Genomic DNA, 19844 nt, shown 5'->3' on the forward strand with positions numbered 1-19844 from the left:
GCAATTCTATGTATACCGAGTAGTATTAAAAATACCTACTAAGCAATCATTTATTTGTTACCACTAGCACTATCCCTACAACCTAAGATAAATCAGCAGTTTTAGACTGTTATCTGTAAAGCAGGTGTTTACTTAGCGTAAGATGATCTCTATATAGTTGGGTACAATAATAAAGGAATCACTAAAGAGCTTAAAAATTCCAAAGAAGATTTGATCACTCAGTAATACTCTATAGTATACTGATCCTCTGTAATCTACCGCGATTAGCAATACTAAGCTCTGTTACAATTTTCCTAGATAAAAGCATAAGCTGTTAATTGAACTAACACAGTGAGTGTGCTTTTAATTTTTGAGGGCAGCATCATCATCCACAAGCTGTCTTTTTTAATATAAGATACTAATAAAAGTTATATTTTAAACATCATTATACGTGTATTTTTGACGTCATCAGTAATCTATAATTCATAACTTAAAATATTATCTCAGTGCATATAAGCATTTTTTCTCCTGGGTGACTAACCTGCATAACCAGCAAGGTGTAGTCACAAACTGTACCTATTGTATTTTTTATGCTTACGCACTGCTCCTTGGGTGTTGAAAAATAAAAATTGACATATTATATTTACAACATTGTATAACACCCAAGTAGTAATATTATACATTCTATTATTATATAGGTTCCAACCTTTTCCTCTTAATACCTGTTACTCCCCTTATCGGGGGAGGTCTATATGGCCTGCATGATTACCCTGACAAAGTATAACAACAAGACATGCGGTCTGGGACCCATTGTAACTAGGTTGTATTAAGTAGTACTGTTCTTAGCAGTTTCATACCTGTTACTCCCCCTATCGGGGGAGGTCTATATGGCCTGCATGATTACCCATACAAAGTATAACAACAAGACATGCGGTCTGGGACCCATGGTAACTAGGTTGTGTTAAGTATTACTGTTCTTAGCAGTTTAATACCTGTTACTCCCCCTATCAGGGGAGGTCTATATGGCCTGCATGATTACCCTGACAAAGTATAACAACAAGACATGCAGTCTGGGACCCATGGTAACTAGGTTGTGTTAAATATTACTGTTCTTAGCAGTTTAATACCTGTTACTCCCCCTATCGGGGGAGGTCTATATGGCCTGCATGATTACCCTGACAAAGTATAACAACAAGACATGCGGTCTGGGACCCATGGTAACTAGGTTTTGTTAAGTATTACTGTTCTTAGCAGTTTAATACCTGTTACTCCCCCTATCGGGGGAGGTCTATATGGCCTGCATGATTACCCTTACAAAGTATAACAACAAGACATGCGGTCTGGGACCCATGGTAACTAGGTTGTGTTAAGTAGTACTATTCTTAGCACTTTAATCCCTGTAACTCCCCCTATCGGGGGAGGTCTTTATGGCCTGCATGATTATCCTGACAAAATATAACAACAAGACATGCGGTCTGAGACCCATGGTAAGGTTGTGTTAAGTAGTACTATTCTTAGCACTTTAATCCCTGTAACTCCCCCTATCAGGGGAGGTCTATATGGCCTGCATGATTACCCTGACAAAATATAACAACAAGACATGCGTGCTGGGACCCATGGTAAGGTTGTGTTAAGTATTACTGTTCTTAGCAGTTTAATACCTGTTACTCCCCCTATCGGGGGAGGTCTGTATGGCCTGCATGATTACCCTGACAAAGTATAACAACAAGACATGCGGTCTGGGACCCATGGTAACTAGGTTGTGTTAAGTATTACTGTTCTTAGCAGTTTAATACCTGTTACTCCCCCTATCGGGGGAGGTCTATATGGCCTGCATGATTACCCTGACAAAGTATAACAACAAGACATGCGGTCTGGGACCCATGGTAACTAGGTTGTGTTAAGTATTACTGTTCTTAGCAGTTTAATACCTGTTATTCCCCCTATCGGGGGAGGTCTATATGGCCTGCATGATTACCCTGACAAAGTATAACAACAAGACATGCAAAGTCTGGGACCCATGGTAATTAGGTTGTGTTAAAAATTACTGTTCTTAGCAGTTTAATACCTGTTACTCCCCCTATCGGGGGAGGTCTATATGGCCTGCATGATTACCCTGACAAAGTATAACAACAAGACATGCGGTCTGGGACCCATGGTAACTAGTTTTCGTTAAGTATTACTGTTCTTAGCAGTTTAATACCTGTTACTCCCCCTATCGGGGGATGTCTATATGGCCTGCATGATTACCCTGACAAAGTATAACAACAAGACATGCGGTCTGGGACCCATGGTAACAAGGTTGTGTTAAGTAGTACTATTCTTAGCACTTTAATCCCTGTAACTCCCCCTATCGGGGGAGGTCTATATGGCCTGCATGATTACCCTGACAAAATATAACAACAAGACATGCGGTCTGGGACCCATGGTAAGGTTGTGTTAAGTAGTACTATTCTTAGCACTTTAATCCCTGTAACTCCCCCTATCAGGGGAGGTCTATATGGCCTGCATGATTACCCTGACAAAATATAACAACAAGACATGCGGTCTGAGACCCATGGTAAGGTTGTGTTAAGTAGTACTAATCTTAGCACTTTAATCCCTGCAACTCCCCCTATCGGTGGAGGTCTATATGGCCTGCCTGATTACCCTGACAAAGTATAACAGTAAAACATGCGGTCTGGGAGCCATGGTAAGGTTATGTTAAGTAGTACTATTCTTAGCACTTTAATCCCTTTTACTCCCCCTATCGGGGGAGGTCTATATGGCCTGCCTGATTACCCTGACAAAATATAACAATAAGACATGCAGTCTGAGACCCATGGTAAGGTTGTGTTAAGTAGTACTATTCTGAGCACTTTAATCCCTTTTACTCCCCCTATCGGGGGAGGTCTATATGGCCTGCCTGATTACCCTGACAAAATATAACTATAAGACATGCGGTCTGGGAGCCATGGTAACTAGGTTGTGTTAAGTAGTACTATTCTTAGCACTTTAATCCCTGTAACTCCCCCTATCGGGGGAGGTCTATATGGCCTGCATGATTACCCTGACAAAATATAACAACAAGACATGCGGTCTGGGACCCATGGTAAGGTTGTGTTAAGTAGTACTATTCTTAGCACTTTAATCCCTGTAACTCCCCCTATCGGGGGAGGTCTATATGGCCTGCATGATTACCCTGACAAAATATAACAACAAGACATGCGGTCTGAGACCCATGGTAAGGTTGTGTTAAGTAGTACTAATCTTAGCACTTTAATCCCTGCAACTCCCCCTATCGGTGGAGGTCTATATGGCCTGCCTGATTACCCTGACAAAGTATAACAGTAAAACATGCGGTCTGGGAGCCATGGTAAGGTTATGTTAAGTAGTACTATTCTTAGCACTTTAATCCCTTTTACTCCCCCTATTGGGGGAGGTCTATATGGCCTGCCTGATTACCCTGACAAAATATAACAATAAGACATGCAGTCTGAGACCCATGGTAAGGTTGTGTTAAGTAGTACTATTCTGAGCACTTTAATCCCTTTTACTCCCCCTATCGGGGGAGGTCTATATGGCCTGCCTGATTACCCTGACAAAATATAACTATAAGACATGCGGTCTGGGAGCCATGGTAACTAGGTTGTGTTAAGTAGTACTATTCTTAGCACTTTAATCCCTGTTACTCCCCCTATTGGGGGAGGTCTATATGGCCTGCCTGATTACCCTGACAAAATATAACAATAAGACATGCGGTCTGGGAGCCATGGTAACTAGGTTGTGTTAAGTAGTACTATTCTTAGCACTTTAATACGTGTTACTCCACCTATCAGGGGAGGTCTATATGGTCTGCCTGATTACCCTGACAAAATATAACAACAAGACATGCGGTCTGAGACCCATGGTAAGGTTGTGTTAAGTAGTACTATTCTTAGCACTTTAATCCCTGCAACTCCCCCTATCGGTGGAGGTCTATATGGCCTGCCTGATTACCCTGACAAAGTATAACAATAAAACATGCGGTCTGGGAGCCATGGTAAGGTTATGTTAAGTAGTACTATTCTTAGCACTTTAATCCCTTTTACTCCCCCTATTGGGGGAGGTCTATATGGCCTGCCTGATTACCCTGACAAAATATAACAATAAGACATGCAGTCTGAGACCCATGGTAAGGTTGTGTTAAGTAGTACTATTCTGAGCACTTTAATCCCTTTTACTCCCCCTATCGGGGGAGGTCTATATGGCCTCCCTGATTACCCTGACAAAATATAACTATAAGACATGCGGTCTGGGAGCCATGGTAACTAGGTTGTGTTAAGTAGTACTATTCTTAGCACTTTAATCCCTGTAACTCCCCCTATCGGGGGAGGTCTATATGGCCTGCATGATTACCCTGACAAAATATAACAACAAGACATGCGGTCTGGGACCCATGGTAAGGTTGTGTTAAGTAGTACTATTCTTAGCACTTTAATCCCTGTAACTCCCCCTATCAGGGGAGGTCTATATGGCCTGCATGATTACCCTGACAAAATATAACAACAAGACATGCGGTCTGAGACCCATGGTAAGGTTGTGTTAAGTAGTACTAATCTTAGCACTTTAATCCCTGCAACTCCCCCTATCAGGGGAGGTCTATATGGCCTGCATGATTACCCTGACAAAATATAACAACAAGACATGCGGTCTGAGACCCATGGTAAGGTTGTGTTAAGTAGTACTAATCTTAGCAGTTTAATACCTGTTACTCCCCCTATCGGGGGATGTCTATATGGCCTGCATGATTACCCTGACAAAGTATAACAACAAGACATGTGGTCTGGGACCCATGGTAACAAGGTTGTGTTAAGTAGTACTATTCTTAGCACTTTAATCCCTGTAACTCCCCCTATCGGGGGAGGTCTATATGGCCTGCATGATTACCCTGACAAAGTATAACAACAAGACATGCGGTCTGGGACCCATGGTAACAAGGTTGTGTTAAGTAGTACTATTCTTAGCACTTTAATCCCTGTAACTCCCCCTATCGGGGGAGGTCTATATGGCCTGCATGATTACCCTGACAAAGTATAACAACAAGACATGCGGTCTGGGACCCATGGTAAGGTTGTGTTAAGTAGTACTATTCTTAGCACTTTAATCCCTGTAACTCCCCCTATCAGGGGAGGTCTATATGGCCTGCATGATTACCCTGACAAAATATAACAACAAGACATGCGGTCTGAGACCCATGGTAAGGTTGTGTTAAGTAGTACTAATCTTAGCACTTTAATCCCTGCAACTCCCCCTATCGGTGGAGGTCTATATGGCCTGCCTGATTACCCTGACAAAGTATAACAGTAAAACATGCGGTCTGGGAGCCATGGTAAGGTTATGTTAAGTAGTACTATTCTTAGCACTTTAATCCCTTTTACTCCCCCTATTGGGGGAGGTCTATATGGCCTGCCTGATTACCCTGACAAAATATAACAATAAGACATGCAGTCTGAGACCCATGGTAAGGTTGTGTTAAGTAGTACTATTCTGAGCACTTTAATCCCTTTTACTCCCCCTATCGGGGGAGGTCTATATGGCCTGCCTGATTACCCTGACAAAATATAACTATAAGACATGCGGTCTGGGAGCCATGGTAACTAGGTTGTGTTAAGTAGTACTATTCTTAGCACTTTAATCCCTGTAACTCCCCCTATCGGGGGAGGTCTATATGGCCTGCATGATTACCCTGACAAAATATAACAACAAGACATGCGGTCTGGGACCCATGGTAAGGTTGTGTTAAGTAGTACTATTCTTAGCACTTTAATCCCTGTAACTCCCCCTATCAGGGGAGGTCTATATGGCCTGCATGATTACCCTGACAAAATATAACAACAAGACATGCGGTCTGAGACCCATGGTAAGGTTGTGTTAAGTAGTACTAATCTTAGCACTTTAATCCCTGCAACTCCCCCTATCGGTGGAGGTCTATATGGCCTGCCTGATTACCCTGACAAAGTATAACAGTAAAACATGCGGTCTGGGAGCCATGGTAAGGTTATGTTAAGTAGTACTATTCTTAGCACTTTAATCCCTTTTACTCCCCCTATTGGGGGAGGTCTATATGGCCTGCCTGATTACCCTGACAAAATATAACAATAAGACATGCAGTCTGAGACCCATGGTAAGGTTGTGTTAAGTAGTACTATTCTGAGCACTTTAATCCCTTTTACTCCCCCTATCGGGGGAGGTCTATATGGCCTGCCTGATTACCCTGACAAAATATAACTATAAGACATGCGGTCTGGGAGCCATGGTAACTAGGTTGTGTTAAGTAGTACTATTCTTAGCACTTTAATCCCTGTTACTCCCCGTATTGGGGGAGGTCTATATGGCCTGCCCAATTACCCTGATAAAATATAACAACAAGACATGCGGTCTGAGACCCATGGTAAGGTTGTGTTAAGTAGTACTATTCTTAGCACTTTAATCCCTGCAACTCCCCCTATCGGTGGATGTCTATATGGCCTGCCTGATTACCCTGACAAAGTATAACAATAAAATATGCGGTCTGGGAGCCATGGTAAAGTTATGTTAAGTAGTACTATTCTTAGCACTTTAATCCCTTTTACTCCCCCTATTGGGGGAGGTCTATATGGCCTGCCTGATTACCCTGACAAAATATAACAATAAGACATGCAGTCTGAGACCCATGGTAAGGTTGTGTTAAGTAGTACTATTCTGAGCACTTTAATCCCTTTTACTCCCCCTATCGGGGGAGGTCTATATGGCCTGCCTGATTACCCTGAAAAAATATAACTATAAGACATGCGGTCTGGGAGCCATGGTAACTAGGTTGTGTTAAGTAGTACTATTCTTAGCACTTTAATCCCTGTTACTCCCCCTATTGGGGGAGGTCTATATGGCCTGCCTGATTACCCTGACAAAATATAACAATAAGACATGCGGTCTGGGAGCCATGGTAACTAGGTTGTGTTAAGTAGTACTATTCTTAGCACTTTAATACGTGTTACTCCACCTATCAGGGGAGGTCTATATGGTCTGCCTGATTACCCTGACAAAATATAACAACAAGACATGCGGTCTGAGACCCATGGTAAGGTTGTGTTAAGTAGTACTATTCTTAGCACTTTAATCCCTGCAACTCCCCCTATCGGTGGAGGTCTATATGGCCTGCCTGATTACCCTGACAAAGTATAACAATAAAACATGCGGTCTGGGAGCCATGGTAAGGTTATGTTAAGTAGTACTATTCTTAGCACTTTAATCCCTTTTACTCCCCCTATTGGGGGAGGTCTATATGGCCTGCCTGATTACCCTGACAAAATATAACAATAAGACATGCAGTCTGAGACCCATGGTAAGGTTGTGTTAAGTAGTACTATTCTGAGCACTTTAATCCCTTTTACTCCCCCTATCGGGGGAGGTCTATATGGCCTCCCTGATTACCCTGACAAAATATAACTATAAGACATGCGGTCTGGGAGCCATGGTAACTAGGTTGTGTTAAGTAGTACTATTCTTAGCACTTTAATCCCTGTTACTCCCCCTATCGGGGGAGGTCTATATGGCCTGCCTGATTACCCTGACAAAATATAACAATAAGACATGCGGTCTGTGACCCATGGTAAGGTTGTGTTAAGTAGTACTATTCTGAGCACTTTAATCCCTGTTACTCCCCCTATTGGGGGAGGTCTATATGGCCTGCCTGATTACCCTGACAAAATATAACAATAAGACATGCGGTCTGGGAGCCATGGTAACTAGGTTGTGTTAAGTAGTACTATTCTTAGCACTTTAATACCTGTTACTCCACCTATTGGGGGAGGTCTATATGGCCTGCCCGATTACCCTGACAAAATATAACAACAAGACATGCGGTCTGGGACCCATGGTAAGGTTACTTCCTTTTGCAAAATAGAGTACAGGTATGGCATCGATTTTAGAAACCCGGAGATAATTTTTAGGAACCGGGAGATGGAAAAAGATGCTTGGACACCCAGTACAGGTAATTCTCCTTCAGCCTTTTTATACGAGGGTCCAGGACCCTCAACAGAAACAACAGCATGAAACACCACATATGCCATCCTTTTGCACAATCCAGTACAGGTATGTCATCGATTTTAGAAACCCGGAGATAATTTTTAAGAACCGGGAAATGGAAAAAGATGCTTGGACACCCAGTACAGGTCATTCTCCTTCAGCCTTTTTATATGAGGGTCCAGGACCCTCAACAGAAACAACAGCATGAAACACCACATATGCCATCCTTTTGAACAATCCAGTACAGGTATGGCATCGATTCTAGGAACCCGGAGATAATTTTTAGGAACCGGGAGATGGAAAAAGATGCTTGGACACCCAGTACAGTTCGTTCTCCTTCAGCCTTTTTATACGAGGGTCCTGGACCCTCAACAGAAACAACAGCATGAAACACCACATATGCCATCCTTTTGCACAATAGAGTACAGTTATGGCATCAATTTTAGAAACCTGGAGATAATTTTTAGGAACCGGGAGATGGAAAAAGATGCTTGGACACCCAGTACAGTTCGTTGTCCTTCAGCATTTTTATACGAGGGTCCCGGACCCTCAACAGAAACAACAGAATGAAACACCACATATGCCATCCTTTTGTACAATAGAGTACAGGTATGGCATCGATTTTAGGAACCTGGAGATAATTTTTAGGAACCGGGAGATGGAAAAAGATGCTTGGACACCCAGTAAAGTTCGTTCTCCTTCAGCCTTTTTATACGAGGGTCCCGGACCCTCAACAGAAACAACAGCATGAAACACCACATATGCCATCCTTTTGAACAATCCAGTACAGGTATGGCATCGATTTTAGGAACCCGGAGATAATTTTTAGGAACCGGGAGATGGAAAAAAATGCTTGGACACCCAGTAAAGTTCGTTCTCCTTCAGCCTTTTTATACGAGGGTCCCGGACCCAAACACAGAAACAACAGCATGAAACACCACATATGCCATCCTTTTGAACAATCCAGTACAGGTATGGCATCGATTTTAGGAACCCGGAGATAATTTTTAGGAACCGGGAGATGGAAAAAGATGCTTGGACACCCAGTAAAAGTTGTTCTCCTTCAGCCTTTTTATACGATGGTCCCGGACCCTCAACAGAAAACACAGCATGAAACACCACATATGCCATCCTTTTGAACAATCCAGTACAGGTATGGCATCGATTTTAGGAACCCAGAGATAATTTTTAGGAACCGGGAGATGGAAAAAGATGCTTGGACTCCCAGTACATCTCATCAGGCCTTTTTTACTCAAATGTATCGCACAATGTCAGTCCCTTTGGGATCCATCCCTCATTCATTTTAATAAAGGTGATATAATCAAGACTTTTTTGACCTAGGCGACTTCTCTTCTCAGTGACAATACCTCCTGCTGCACTGAAGGTCCTTTCTGACAGGACACTTGAAGCGGGGCAGGCCAGAAGTTCGATTGCAAATTGGGATAGCTCAGGCCACAGGTCAAGCCTGCACACCCAGTAGTCAAGGGGTCCATCGCTCCTCAGAGTGTCGAGATCCACATTTAATGCTAGGTAGTCTGCTACCTGTTGGTTGAGTCTTTCTCTGAGGCTGGATCCCGAAGGGCTGTGGCGATGCATAGGAGTTAAAAAGGTCCGCATGTCCTCCATCAACAACACATCTGGAAAGCGTCCTGTCCTTGCCGGCGTGGTCGTGGGAGGAGGAGGAGGATTACTTTTATCTCTTCCCCTGTTAGATTCCCGTTGTGCTGTGACATCACTCTTATACGCTGTGTAAAGCATACTTTTTAATTTATTTTTGAACTGCTCCATCCTGTCCGACTTGCGGGAATTTGGTAACATTTTAGTCACTTTATGCTTATACCGGGGGTCTAGTAGCGTGGACACCCAGTACAGGTCATTCTTCTTCAGCTTTTTTATACGAGGGTCCCTCAACAGGCACGACAGCATGAAAGACCCCATTTGCACAAGGTTGGATGCCGAGCTAATCATGTCCCGTTCCTCGTCCTCACTGATCTCACTGAAGGTATCTTCTTCCCCCCAGCCATGTACAACACCACGGGTACAGATAGGTGACAACAACGAGCACCCTGGGATGCCTGTTGTGGTTGGTCTTCCTCCTCCTCCTCAAAGCCACATTCCTCCTCTGACTCCTCTTCCTCACAATCCTCTTCCTGTGTTGCCGCTGTTCCAGCAAGCGATGCTGATAAGGCTGTTTCTGGTGGTGATGGAGACCACAACTCTTCCTCTTCCTCTTCGCGCTCATCTACGGCCTGATCCAGCACTCTTCGCAGGGCACGCTCCAGGAAGAAAAAAAATGGTATGATGTCGCTGATGGTGCCTTCGGTGCGACTGACAAGGTTTGTCACCTCCTCAAAAGGATGCATGAGCCTACAGGCATTGCGCATGAGCGTCCAGTAATTTGGAAAAAAAATCCCCAGCTCCCCAGAGACTGTCCTAGCACCCCGGTCATACAAATACTCGTTAACAGCTTTTTCTTGTTGGAGCAGGCGGTCGAACATTAGGAGTGGTGAATTCCAACGTGTCGGCTGTCGCAAATCAAGCGCCTCACTGGAAGGTTGTTTCGTTGCTGGATATCGGACAAGTGCGCCATGGCCGTGTAGGAACACCTGAAATGGCCACACACCTTCCTGGCCTGCTTCAGGACGTCCTGTAAGCCTGGGTACTTATGCACAAAGCGTTGTACAATCAGATTACACACATGTGCCATGCACGGCACATGTGTCAACTTGCCCAATTTCAATTCCGCCACCAAATTACTTCCATTGTCAGAAACAACTTTGCCAATCTCCAGTTGGTGCGGAGTCAGCCACTGATCCACCTGTGCGTTCAGGGCGGACAGGAGTGCTGGTGCGGTGTGACTCTCGGCTTTCAGGCAAGTCAACCCCAAGACGGCGTGACACTGCCATATCCGGGATGTTGAATAGTACCTGGGGAGCTGGGGGGGTGCCGTTGATGTGGAGGAAGATGCAGCAGCAGCAGAGGAAGAGGTTATGGAAGAGGATGGAGTAGGAGGAGTAGAGGAGGTAGCAGCAGGCCTGCCCTCAAGTCATGGCAGTGTCACCAACTCCTCTGCAGAGCCACGCATTCCATGCTTGGCAGCCGTCAGCAGGTTTACCCAATGCGCAGTGTAGGTGATATACCTGCCCTGACCATGCTTTGCAGACCAGCTATCAGTGGTCAGATGGACCCTTGCCCCAACGCTGTGTGCCAGACATGCCATTACTTCCATTCGCACAATTGAGTACAGGTTTGGGATTGCCTTTTGTGAAAAGAAATTTCAGCCGAGTACCTTCCACTGCGGTGTTACAATAGATACAAATTTTTTGAAAGCCTTAGACTCCACCAGCTTTTATGGTAAAAGCTGGCGGGCTAAGAGTTCAGACAAGCCAGCTGTCAGACGCTGGGCAAGGGGGTGACTTTGGGAAATTGGCTTCTTACACTCAAACATGTCCTTGACAGACACCTGACCTGGGCAGATGACCAGGAACTGCTACGTAAGAGAGACTGAGTGGAGGATGGTTGAGAGGGGGCAAGGAGGACAGCAGTGGTTGACGTGGCTGAAGATGCTGGACCAGGAGGAGGATGATGGCTTTGAGTTTGTGTGCTGCTTCTACTCATGTGTTCTTCCCATCGGCGTTTGTGATGTGAGACCATGTGCCTTCGCAAAGCAGTTGTACCTAGGTGGGTGTTGGACTTCCCACGACTCAGTTTCTTTTGGCGCAGGTTGCAAATGGCATCACTGTTGTCAGAGGCAGACAAAACAAAAAAATTCCACACTGCTGAGCTCTGCGATGATGGCATTCTGGTGGTGGCAACAGCATGCATTGATTGGCGTGCGGTCTGGCTGACCCCGGGTGCCGATGCATGCTGTCCGACTGTGCCACTAGCTTCTTGCGACGACCTCCCCTTGCTTCCAACTCGTCTCCTCCTCCTCCTCTCTGTCTCCCCAACTGAACTTTCCCCCTCTTCTTCTTCTCTTCTAGCGGGCCCCACGTGACATCCACGGACACATCATCATCAACCGCTTCACTTGTATCTGACAAATCAACAAAGGAAGCAGCAGTGGGTACAACATCATCATCATCATCACACTGTACGTCCATGTCTGTAATGCTGCCTGACTGAGACATATCACTGTTATCTACATCCTCTGTCAATGATGGTTGCGCATCACTCATTTCTTCCAAATGATGTGTCAATAACTCCTCTGACAGATCAAGTGAAGCGGCTGTGGTGCTAGTGTTGGTGGTGGCGGCAGGCGGGCGAGTGGCACTGGTCACTTGAGAGGTGCCCGAAGCTAATCTGGAGGTGGATGGTGCGTCAAGGTTAGGAGTAGGATCGGAAGTTGTAGAAGATTGGGTGTGCTGTGTTAGCCATTCAACTAGGTCCTCCTCAGAACTTTTTGCGTCCATGGCACGTGGCCTCTGAACACTGTGCATAGTTGTAGGGTCCAAGGGAATCACAGCACCACGACCACGACCGCACCTGCGGGGTGGCCTGCCTCTGCCTGTCATTTTTTTCTTAAATGTACACTTACACTACTATTAAACAAATTATGAGTGGTGGCACTGGGCAAGTGGGCACAGTATACGCTGTGAGCCTGGCACAAAAAAGCAGACTGATGTTTCACAGTCAAAAAAGTTTTTTTTTTAAATATTTACAATACTGTTATAACAAATATGATTGGTGGCACTAGTTGGCACTTGGCAAGTGGGCCTGGCACACACACTGGCAGGCAGGCAACTGCAATTAGATTACACTAGCTGACTGATAGATTACACTAGCTTTACAGAGGAAGAGGTTTCAAGGGCTTTATCAAAAATAAAAGTTAATAAGGCTGTGGGTCCAGATAATATTCATCCAAGAGTTCTAAAAGAACTTCGATCCGTAATAGCTACTCCATTAGCTGATTTATTTAATCAGTCACTTCTAACAGGAGTTGTTCCAAAAGACTGGAAAATTGCCAATGTAGTCCCTCTTCATAAAAAGGGTAGTAGGGAAGATTCTGCTAACTATAGGCCAGTCAGTTTGACCTCAATTGCAGGGAAATTAATGGAAACTCTTTTAAAGGAAAGACTTGTATCTTTCATTCAGACAAACAACTTAGAAGACAAAGGACAGCATGGTTTCACTGCTGGAAGATCATGCCTGACTAATCTAATTGATTTCTTTGACCATGTAACTAAAATAATAGACCAGGGAGGAGCCGTAGATGTTGCATATCTAGACTTTAGCAAAGCATTTGACACCGTCCCACACAACAAACTTATTCACAAAATGTATTGCCTTGGAATAGATGCTAAGATTGTTAAGTGGGTAGAATGCTGGTTTAAAGATAGACGACAGAGAGTTTCAATTAATGGAGTACATTCAAATGAGGCATCAGTTACTAGTGGTGTTCTCCAAGGGTCAGTTCTTGGGCCTGTTTTATTTAACATGTTCATAAGTGATATTGGAAGTGGGCTTAAGGGGAAGGTTTGCTTGTTTGCTGATGATACAAAAATTTGTAACAGGGTAGATGTTCCAGGAGGAGTTGATCAAATGAACTGTGATATTAATAAACTAGAGGACTGGTCAAATAAATGGGATCTGAAATTTAATATTACCAAGAGCAAAATTATGCATACAGGATCCAAAAACCCAAAGGCCAATTATAGTCTCAATGGTACATTACTGACTGTAATTAAAGAAGAAAGGGATTTGGGAATTATTATTTCAGATGATTTAAAATTTGGTACACAATGCCGCAGTGCAGCCAGCAAGGCCAGTCAAATGCTTGGTTGCATTGGAAGAGGTTTTAGTAGCAGAAATAGCAAGGTTCTTATGCCACTTTACAGATCATTAGTTAGACCAAATATGGAATACTGTGTACAGTTCTGGAGACCATATCTTCAGACAGATATAAATAAACTAGAAGCTGTCCAAAGGAGGGCTACTAAAATGGTACATGGTCTAAAATATAAAACATACAAAGAAAGACTCTATGATCTAAATATGTATAGTTTAGAGGATAGAAGGGAAAGAGGTGACATGATAGAAACCTTCAAATATATGAAGGGACTTAATAAAATAGAAGCTGAAAGCATTTTTCACAAAAAAATAAATGCCAAAACAAGGGGTCACAATCTAAAGTTAGAGGGTAGTAGATTCAGGAGAAATTTGAGGAAGCATTTTTTTACAGAAAGGGTGGTGGATTCATGGAATAAACTTCCATTTGAGGTGGTAAACACAAAGACTGTAAAGGAATTTAAAAATGCCTGGGACATGCATAAGCCTATCCTAAGGAAAAAGTAACATGTAATATGGGTAGACTTGATGGGCCTTTTTGGTTCTTATCTACCGTCAAATTCTATGTTTCTATGTTTTTATGATGTTTCACAGTCAAAAAAGTATTTTTTTTAAATATTTACAATACTGTTATAACAAATATGATTTGTGGCACTAGTTGGCAAGTGGGCCTGGGACACACGCTGGCAGGCAGGCAGGCAACTGCAATTTAATTGCACTAGCAGACTGATGATTCACAGTCCAAAAAGTTTTTTTTTTTAAATATTTACAATACTGTTATAACAAATATGATTGGTGGCACTAGTTGGCAAGTGGGCCTGGCACACACACTGGCAGTCAGGCAACTTCAATTAGATGAAACTAGCAGACTGATGTTTCACAGTCAAAAATTTTTTTTTAAATATTTACACTACTGTTATAACAAATATGATTGGTGGCACTAGTTGGCAAGTGGGCCTGGCACACACGCTGGCAGTCAGGCAACTTCAATTAGATGACACTAGCAGACTGATGTTTCACAGTCAAATTTTTTTTTTTTTTAAATATTTACACTACTGTTATAACAAATATGATTGGTGGCACTAGTTGGCAAGTGGGCCTGGCACACACGCTGGGAGGCAGGCAACTGCAATTAGATTACACTAGCTGACTGATGTTTCACAGTCAAAAAAGTTTTTTTTTTTTTAAATATTTACAATACTGTTATAACAAATATGATTGGTGGCACTAGTTGGCAAGTGGGCCTGGCACACACGCTGGCAGGCAGGCAACTTAAATTAGATGACACTAGCAGACTGATGATTCACAGTCAAAAAAGTTTTTATTTTAAATATTTAGACTACTGTTATAACAAATATGATTGGTGGCACTAGTTGGCAAGTGGGCCTGGCACACACGCTGGCATGCAGGCAACTTAATTAGATGACACTAGCAGACTGATTTTTCACAGTCCAAAAAGTTTTTTTTAAAAAATATTTACACTACTGTTATAACAAATATGATTGGTGGCACTAGTTGGCAAGTGGGCCTGGCACACACGCTGGGAGGCAGGCAACTGCAATTAGATTACACTAGCTGACTGATGTTTCACAGTCAAATAAGTTTTTTTTTAAATATTTAGACTACTTTTATAACAAATATGATTAGTGGCACTAGTTGGCAAGTGGGCCTGGCACACACACTGGCAGGCAGGCAACTTCAATTAGATGAAACTAGCAGACTGATGATTCACAGTCAAAAAAGTTTTTATTTTAAATATTTAGACTACTGTTATAACAAATATGATTGGTGGCACTAGTTGGCAAGTGGGCCTGGCACACACGCTGGCAGGCAGGCAACTTCAATTAGATGACACTAGCAGACTGATGTTTCACAGTCCAATAAGTTTTTTTTTAAAATATTTACACTACTGTTATAACAAATATGATTGGTGGCACTAGTTGGCAAGTGGGCCTGGCACACACGCTGGGAGGCAGGCAACTGCAATTAGATTACACTAGCTGACTGATGTTTCACAGTCAAAAAAGTTTTTTTTTTAAATATTTACAATACTGTTATAACAAATATGATTGGTGGCACTAGTTGGCAAGTGGGCCTTGCACACACGCTGGCAGGCAGGCAACTGCAATTCAATTGCACTAGCAGACTGATGATTCACAGTCAAAAAAGTTTTTATTTTAAATATTTAGACTACTGTTATAACAAATATGATTGGTGGCACTAGTTGGCAAGTGAGCCTGGCACACACGCTGGCAGGCAGGCAACTTCAATTAGTTGACACTAGCAGAATGATGTTTCACAGTCCAAAAAGTTTTTTTTAAAAATATTTACACTACTGTTATAACAAATATGATTGGTGGCACTAGTTGGCAAGTGGGCTTGGCACACACGCTGGCAGACAGGCAACTGCAATTAAATACCACTAGCAGACTGATGTAAAAGTTTTTTTTAAAAAAAGTTACACTAAGGTTACAACAGATAGGAGTGGTGGCACTGAGGATGGAAGTAGGCACAGTATATCCTGGCAGCCTGACACACAGGCTGGCACTAGTAGTGGCAGGCTGGCCTGGCAACTAAAATTAAATAACACTAGAAGACTGATGTAAAAGATTTTTCTTTTTAATTTAAACTAATGTTACACCAGATAGGAGTGGTGGCACTGAGGATGGAAGTAGGCACAGTATATGCTGGCAGCCTGACACACAGGCTGGCACTAGTGGCAGGCGCAGCCTGGCCTGGCAACTAAAATTAAATAACACTAGAAGAGGACTGATGTAAAAGTTTTTGTTTTTTTAAATTTACACTAATGTTACACCAGATATAAGTGGTGGAAAACAGAGCTATTAATCACAGTATATGATGTGGGCCTGGCACACAGGCCTGATAGAAAATGAAATGAAATTACACTAGCAAAATAATGTAAAAGTTTTTTTTTTTTTTTTAATTTACACTAATGTTACACCAGATATCAGTGGTGGCACAGAAGAATTAATCACAGTATATGCTGTGAGCTACACACACAGGCCTGATGGAAAATGAAATTAGATTACACTAGCAAAATGAGGTAAAAGTTTTTTTTAAAAAATTTACACTAATGTTAAGCAGATATCAGTGGTGGCACTAATCACAGAATATGCTGTGAGCCTCACACACAGGCTGACAGCCAGGCAAATGCAAATAAAATTACAAATAAAAAAAAAAACGACTGAAGTTCTAGCCCTAAAAAGGGCTTTTTGGGATGAAGTTCTAGCCCTAAAAAGGGCTTTTTGGGGTGCTGTCCCTACAGCAGAGATTAGATGAGTCCTTCAGGACTGTAGTGGACACTAAATACACTAGCCTAGCTATCTATTTCCCTATAATATCAGCAGCAGCACTAAACCTCCTCTCACTAACAAAGCAGGATCGTAATGATTCTAAAATGGCTGCTGCCCAGGAGCTGGGAGGGTCTGTGAAGGAGTGTTTGCTGCTGATTGGCTCAAATGTGTATGCAGACTGTGAGATACAGGGTCAAAGTTTCCTCAATGATGACGAATAGGGGCGGATCGAACATCGCATATGTTCGCCCGCCGCGGCGAACGTGAACAAGCTAAGATCGCCGGGAACTGTTCTCCGGCGAACTGTTCGCGACATCACTACAGCCAAGGCATCTAAAACATCCTGGTTTGTTTTTTAGCCAAGTCTCATTGCTATAGCATTTGATAAGATCCATTTTAATCAGTTGGTCTCTGAGGGATTGTGCCCTGCAGTATCCAATCTGAGGTGGAGGCATGTTCTTGAAGGGTAGTTCTTTATCCGTTGTGAGCAGGTTCCAGTTGTCCCGCAGCACTCCTGCGATGCCCTCTTTACCGGTGGTGTATGTGGTTGTGAAGGTCAATTTGTTATATTTCTCCTTATTCTTTATCTTGTAGAGTAGTTCTCTTTGTGTATCCTCCATTGCTTGTTCTTTACTCTCCTTCAGGCTACCTCTGTGGCAACCCCATTGTATGAACCTGTGCTCCATTTCTATCATCTGTGCATTTCTCCGTTCAATACAGGTATTGTTCCTTGTCATCCTTTTGAATTGGGAAGTCGGTAGTGCTCTCTTTAGGTTGGAGGGTGGCAGCTTGAGGCATATAGAAGAGAGCTCTTGTCTGTGGGCTTGCTGAAGAGGGTTGTGATTAATGTTTCCCTCTGTCTCATCATTCTTATGTATTAGAAATCCACCGATTCTCTGTCGTAAGTCATCTTGAATTTCACAGTGGGGTGGACACCATTTAATTCCTCAAACCACTGTAGTAGACCTTCTTCTGTGCCTTGCCATATTAAAAACAGATCGTCTATGTACCGTTTGAATAGTTGGATTCTGGTGTCATGAAATAGATCAGTCCCTCCATTTTTCAATTCAGCCATGAATAAGTTAGCATATGATGGGGCCATATTCGACCCCATAGCCTTGCCTGCTGTTTGTAGATAGAATGTACGTTCATAGCGAAAATAGTTAAGTTCCAAGCATACTCTTAACATTTCACATACTGCTTCTGCTGGAGGACCAATGTAGGGATATCTGGCCAGTTATCTTCCGGTAGCTGCTATACCCTCCTGATGTGGTATGACGGTATAAAGACTGGTCACATCCAATGTGACCAGTAATGTTTCATCTGTCAATGGGGGTAACTCCAATAGTAATCGAATCATGGCTGCTGAATCCAAAAGAAAGGAAGGTATATTTCTGACTATTGGTTGTAGTATGCTGTCCACATATGTGGAAATAGGTTGTAGCAGGGATCCAATGGCGGAGACAATTGGTCTTCCTGGAGGATCTGTAAGGCTTTTATGCACTTTAGGCAGCATATAGAGTACCGGTGTCCTTGGGAAAGCTGTTGTCATATATTCCTTTGTATCCTTATTAATGAAATTCTGGTCATGTAGTTGCTGTATTAGCTCATACACCAGATTTTTGAATTTCTTCGTCGGATCTCCCCTGAGAGTGTTGTAGGTGTCTGTATCATCCAGTTGTCTCATTACTTCTTTTTTGTAGTCGTTGTAGTCCGGTATGACGACAGCCCCACCTTTATCCGTATTGGGTAGGGGTTTTACAACCCTCCTCGCTTGTCTGCCATAGCAGTCTAGAAAATGTTTTAATGGAGGGATTGTTGCTGTTCGGATCACAGGTGCTCTTTTTCTTCAGGGCAGGTGTGGATTCTTCATTGGTGGATGCCTGGAAGTGTTCTTTGAGTCTAAGTGAGTGGGTAAAATGCTGTACATCCACATATAGGTTGAAGGGGTCAGGGTTAGTAGTAGGAATGAAAGAAAGACCCTTATTCTTCTGTGAGTATGTTTCCGCTAAGGTTGATGATCAGCTCCTCATATACCTTCCTCTCCTGGGTAGTCTTGGTGGTCTGCCTGTAGCCCCCCTCCGGGTATGGGTCCTCTGCCTCCCTCATTTTTTGAGTGTATTTGCATGCCACTTTGTTGTTCCATCGTGTCAGTTGGTGCCCTGTTGGTGTTGTCCGAATCCGAACTGTTTCCAGAGCTGACCACCGTACCCAATGGTCTTGAATGGTTGTACCTTTGTTGCCAGGGTCTATTCGCTCTGTACATGCTTCTTTCATCTGGGCTCATCTGCCACCGGTATACACTCTTATTCTTATAATCCTGTGTAACATCTTCCAGTTTTCTATTCTTGAATGTTATTAGGTCATTTTCATATTTATTAACCTCTTCCTTAAGTTTATTCAGCCAATTTTGGTCAGTATCCGTTTCCAGTCTACTTAGGTGCAGTGTTTCATATGCCCTTGTTTTGTTTCTTTTTATTTCTAGTAGTCTTGTAACCTCCTCAATCACAAGGAGAATTTGGTCATAATGTTACACAATTTTAAACAAAATGCAGGATTATTCCTCCCTATAGTCAGTGTATTCCTTATTCTAAATCCCGGGGGGATGAATTTCTTGCGATGGTATTCTGACAAGTATGTAGCATGAAGTATTAAATCTTTTTCTTTCTTTTTCAATTTTGCAAGTTTTGCATATATATGACTGGTTTGCTCCATTGTTGCCCTTGTTGGTAATGTGGC

The sequence above is a fragment of the Bombina bombina genome, chromosome 4, assembly GCF_027579735.1.
Source record: "Bombina bombina isolate aBomBom1 chromosome 4, aBomBom1.pri, whole genome shotgun sequence".
Classification (NCBI taxonomy): domain Eukaryota; kingdom Metazoa; phylum Chordata; class Amphibia; order Anura; family Bombinatoridae; genus Bombina; species Bombina bombina.